We start from the raw sequence: 6,200 nt of genomic DNA on the forward strand, positions 1-6,200 counted from the left end.
CGATCGTTTTATACTTATGAGATTAATAATTACGTAAATTAAACCTTACTAACATGATAAGAAATCTAAGTTGTTGAGACTTATGTTTTTGAAAAGAATTTTACAAAATGTTTGACCGTCCAATTTGACCGATGATATCACGAACTATATAACATACGATAATTATACGTTTAGGTATATATACATATTTATATATATTTAACATGATCTAAGGATGGTTTAACATCTCATTGTGTACTAATAACAATGAGTTATAAGTATATTTTGAAACTACTAACTTAAGTTTTCAAAATGATAACTATACGTAACGTTCTTTGACATAAATACTTAAAACTTATAATACTTATACAAGTATAGTATAGATATGTATTTAATCACTTTTAAAGGTTTATATACATAAAACAATAAAAGTATATTCACAAAAGATAGCTATATTTGAATTCTCGTTCCGTTTTCTCAAGATTTTTATACGTACATCTAGGGTATATGTACCCGTATCATACCCAGCTTCTATACGTATTTACTATTAGTATATACACATCAAATCAACATTTTAATTAACCATGTTACTGCCCTAAAGGAGAGGTAACTACTTTTGTAAGATAGTATGACAATTTCACAAGATTACAAGTTAGGAAATTTGTCCATGTCTCCCCCATAATCACGTTTTTTATGGCTTTATATACCTCTTCCATTTTCAATTTTTACTACATCATTTCTCTAGCTAGGAACACACACTTATAAGCCTCATGCATCCCTAAGAAATCCAGCAAAAATCCTCTCAAGAATCACCTTAATAACCACCATATCAAGATCAAACAAAAACACTACAAGATACTACTTTCATTTCAAGTTTATGTCCTAAGTTGCTTCCAATCTTCAATCCAACTCCATCACTCTTTTGGTTCTAGGATTTTTCTTATCTCTTACAGTAACTTTGTCCAAGTAACTTGAGGTAGTAACCTTATTCATAACCTTATTCGATTCATATTTATATAGCTATCTTATTTTGTGTTGTAAAATTTTAACAACAAGAACCTAGTTTGAATGATTTCAAACTTGTTCGCAAACTAAATAAATCCTTCTAACTTAACTTTTAAAACACTTCAAGACCTGTAATATATCATAATGATATACTAACTTAATAAGATACAACTTGTTTTTACAAAGAACACCTTAAAACTGAATCTACGTCGTCGGAGTGCAACCGTGGGCTGTTTTGGGTTGGATAATTAAAAACCATCTTGAACTCTGAATTGGAAGTTCATGTTCTGGAAAAATGATATTTCTTATGAATATGTTAACACATAAAAATTTCATGGTTTAACTCAAAGTGTAAGTATTTTTAGAAAAATGATCATTAAATGTTGTTTTTATGATGGAAAATGATCACTTTCATAAGTTTCACCAAAGTTTGACCTATAACCTGTGATTTCGAATACAAACTAAGGAATTTTCAGTTCATATTCTTAAAATTTGACTCGATCCAAGGAAGTGGCAAGTTGAACCAACAAAAACGGAGTTGTAATGAAGAAACTACGACTAAAACAAGATTGGGTATCCGAAGCTAGTTTAGCTACGAAAATATTTGGAGAAAAAGTAAATTAATCATATCTTTTCTAATTAATATGATATTTTATATATAATTACTTATGATTTGATTTTATATATTTCAGGACCACCCGTAAACAACACGAGAAGATTAATCATAAGACTTCATGATTGTACGCAACACGTCATTTGACAACACGGTACTTTATGTACGCAACACGTCATTTGACAACATGGTACCATGGGTCGAGATTAATTCTGATCAATACGAATACGATGGGGTCTTTATTTATTTTATTGAGCAACTAATTGTGGACCACTAACATCGGACTGCTAACTACGGACTAAGAACATTAAAAGTATTATATGTATATATATATATATATATATATATATATATATATATATATATATATATATATATATATATAACGATTACTTGAAAAGAAAATATGTTGATATATTATATATATGGTTAGGTTCGTGATATCTATCGGAGACCAAGTCGAGTTAAATACCTTCAAGGCAAAAGTGAGTATATAGTCCCACTTTTAAACTCTAAATATTTCGGGATGAGAATACATGCATTTTATGATTTACGTTATGGACACAAGTGATTAAAAATATATATTCTACGTTGAGATGTACCACTGGCATACTTCCCTGTAACTTGGTAACTACTATTTACATGATGTATTGTAAACGCGAATCCTGTTGATAGATCTATCGGGCCTGACAACCCCAACCGAAATGGACGACCAGTAATCAACGGTTGCAGTACTTCGTTTCGGTGACTACACTTGCTACGGTGTAGTAAGATTTCATAATAAAGGGAATATGCGACGTTGATTAAATGTTAAGTATGGTTATCAAGTGCTCAACAACTTAGAATATTTTCATTAAAACGTTTATATATGAAATCTTGTGGTCTATATTTATAACGCTGCCGGCATTAAACCTATATCTCACCAACTTTATGTTGACGTTTTAAGCATGTTTATTCTCAGGTGATAACTAAAAGCTTCCGCTGCAACATGTTGAATTTAAGCAAGATCTTGAGTATGCATATTTGTGTCAAAAATAAAACTGCATATCGGAGAAGTTGTAATGTAAAATACGTTGGAAATCGTGTTTTTATCATCACATGTAAAGTTTGTAAGGCTAAGATTATTGCTAAACGATAATCATTATTATGTTGTTTAAACCTTGTATTTGTAATAAAAGTTATGGTTTGTATTGTAAAAACGAATGCAGTTTTTGAAAAACGTCGCATATAGAGGTCAATAACTCACGATGAAATCATATGTTATTGTATTCGTCCTTGTGGTTAAGGCCGGGTTATGACATGTGGTATCAGAGCGTTGGTCTTAGAGAACCAGAAAATTTGCATTAGTGTGTCTTATCGAGTTTGTTAGGATGCATTAGTGAGTCTGGACTTTGACCGTGTTTAATTTCGAAAACTATTGCTTATCCTTGTTGGTTAAAAATTAATATGTAAATATTATGTGGTACTAATTTGCTAGTTGTTATGTGATAGATGTCTGGCTTAGAACTTGTTATCACATTCAGCGACTCCGAACCAGAATCTTCAGATGGTGTTCCAGTCATTAACCTATCCGATGATGAAAACGACACCTTTGGGGAAGACTCACAATTTTCGGATGAATCAATTGAAGAGGAACCGGAAAGTGATCCTGAGGAGGAAGAAATACAGGAAATTACGAAAGACAAGTTTGAAAGAGGAAAGAAACGAAAGGCTACTGAATTGGAAAATCCAAATCCCAAGTTTAGTGAGGATGGTGTGGCACCAACTCCACCAGACACTTCCACCCCTATTCCCGCTATTCCTATTAGTTCTATCCCGGCATCCAGTTCTCCAGCCCCTCAGCCAAAACGCAGGGAGACAGTCAAGATAACCTTTAAGCGATTTCTTTGAACACAAACGTTTTGGGTTAAATGATGCGCTGTTGTTTTAAACCATGGGATCATATACCGTTTTGTATAATATTACTAGTGTGGTTTGCTTAATGTTTGATGTAAGATAAGTATATGTAAAATAGTGAAGTGTGAAATGCAATAATTTTCCATGGTTGAGTATTATTTGGATGGTAGTAATTAATTTCTGTACTGAGCTATTAAGTATGAACTTTAACGGGTAGGTACTACCCTAGATATAATTATAAAACGCTAATAAGAAGAAAAGGCTTTTATAATAATAATTGGTTCATATTATTAATAAGCTACGATGTACTGTAAATACAAACTACATCTATAATATTCCATGTGAATAATTATTTTTCTCATTCTTATTGAAGATTATGGCGCGATTGAACCGAATGACGGAACAAGAAATCGAGGAACTCATCAATCAGCGAGTGGACGACAGAATGTTATGGGTCGAGGCTGCGAGAGGTGCTGCAGTTAACCCAAATCCTCGTGTGGGATGTACTTACAAAACTTTTCAAGGTTGCAAGCCCTCATCATTCAGTGGAACAGAAGGACCGGTCGGTTTAACCCGGTGGATCGAAAAGATTGAGTCTGTGTTTAAAATCAGTGGTTGTATTGAGAAGGACATGACCAAGTATGCATCGTGCACCTTACAAGATAGTGCACTCACGTGGTGGAAAAACTATGTGAAGGCCGTAGGAGGAGATGTAGCTTATGATACTCCCTGGGAAGAATTCAAAACAATGCTAATCAATGAGTATTGTCCAAGGAACGAGGTTAGGAAGTTGGAAGCTGAATTACGAAGCCTGAAAGTTGTTGGTACTGAACTCACCAACTACAATCAGTGATTCATGGAATTAGCTTTGCTATGTCCCGAATTGGTACCAACCGAAGAACGGAAGATAGACCTGTACAAAGATGGTTTGCCTAAAAATGTCAAAGCAAATGTTACAGCATCGAAACCCAAGACTATTCACAAAGCCATCACCATGGCAAACGAGTTGATGGACCAGATTATTCTGGATAAGAACACCGATGTCAAGACATCAGAAAACAAAAGAAAGTGGGAAGGTAATCAACAATCCAACAAGAAACAAGAAACCACGCAAGGTGCGGGTAGTGGTTCAAGCTCTGGTTACAAAGGACGAAATGCTTTATGTAACAGATGCCACAAATATCACTCTGGTTATTGTAATGTGGTATGCAATAATTGTAATCGAAGGGGTCATCTTGCTGAAGATTGTAGGATTCCTGTTACAAATACCAATGGCACCAAGACTCCTGCCACCAATGCAAATAGAACTGCCTTGGCCACTGTTACTTGTTATGGGTGTGGGAAACAGGGTCATTATAAGAGCCAGTGCCCGAATCCAGAGAAGAATAACATATCTGCACGTGGAAGAGCATTTATTATTAATGCTATAGAGGCGTATGAAGACCCGGAGCTGGTTACGGGTACGTTTATCATTAATAACTTATCAGCATCTATTATATTTGATATTGGTGCCGATAGAAGTTACGTATGTAGAGACTTTAACGCTAAATTGAATTGTTCATCATTACCTCTAGATGCTAAGTACATGATTGAGTTAGCTAATGGTAAACTAATTAAAGCCGATAAAATTTACCGTGATTGTAAAATAAATTTAGCCGGAGAAACATTTAAGATTGATTTGATACCCATAGAATTAGGAAGTTTTGATGTAATTATCGGCATGGACTGGATGTCCAAAGTAGGAGTCGAAGTGGTGTGTGCTGAAAAGGCAATTCGTATTCCTCGAAAGGATAAATCAATGATAATGATTTACGGAGATAAAGGTAACCTAAACCTAAATCTCATTAGCTGTTTGAAAGCTCGAAAGTGTTTAGAAAAGGGATGTTATACCATCCTAGCACATGTAAAGAAAGTTGAAGAAAAGGAGAAGAATATTAACGATGTAAATGTAGTAAGAGACTTTCCCGATGTATTTCTGGAAGAATTACCGGGACTACCTCCTTTCAGGTCTGTAGAATTTCAAATAGATCTTGTACCAGGAGCTGCACAGGTTGCTCGTGCTCCATATAGACTTGCACCGTCCAAGTTAAAAGAACTTCAGAGTCAGTTAAAAGAATTACTGGACCGAGGATTCATACGACCAAGTACTTCACCGTGGGGAGCTCCAATTTTATTTGTTAAAAAGAAGGATGGATCTTTTAGGATGTGTATAGATTATCGTGAATTAAATAAGTTAACTATCAAGAATCGGTATCCACTATCGAGAATTGACGACTTATTTGATCAACTGCAAGGATCATGTGTGTACTTGAAAATCGACTTAAGATCGGGCTATCATCAACTACGTGTCAAAGAAGAAGACATTCCGAAAACTACTTTCCGGACACGTTATGGTCATTACGAATTTTTGGTCATGCCGTTTGGGTTGACAAATGCGCCAGCTGTATTCATGGACCTCATGAATCGAGTTTGTAGTCCATATTTAGATAAGTTTGTTATCGTTTTCATTGACGATATTCTTATCTATTCCAAGAGTGAGCAAGAGCATGAGCAGCATTTAAGGTTGGTATTAGAATTGTTAAGAAAAGAATAGTTATACGCCAAATTTTCTAAGTGTGCATTTTGGTTGAAAGAAGTGCAATTTCTTGGTCACGTTGTTAGTAGCAAAGGAATTCAGGTTGATCCAGCTAAAATTGAGGCCATTGAA

The sequence above is a fragment of the Rutidosis leptorrhynchoides genome, chromosome 3 (genome assembly GCF_046630445.1).
Source record: "Rutidosis leptorrhynchoides isolate AG116_Rl617_1_P2 chromosome 3, CSIRO_AGI_Rlap_v1, whole genome shotgun sequence".
Classification (NCBI taxonomy): Eukaryota; Viridiplantae; Streptophyta; class Magnoliopsida; order Asterales; family Asteraceae; genus Rutidosis; species Rutidosis leptorrhynchoides.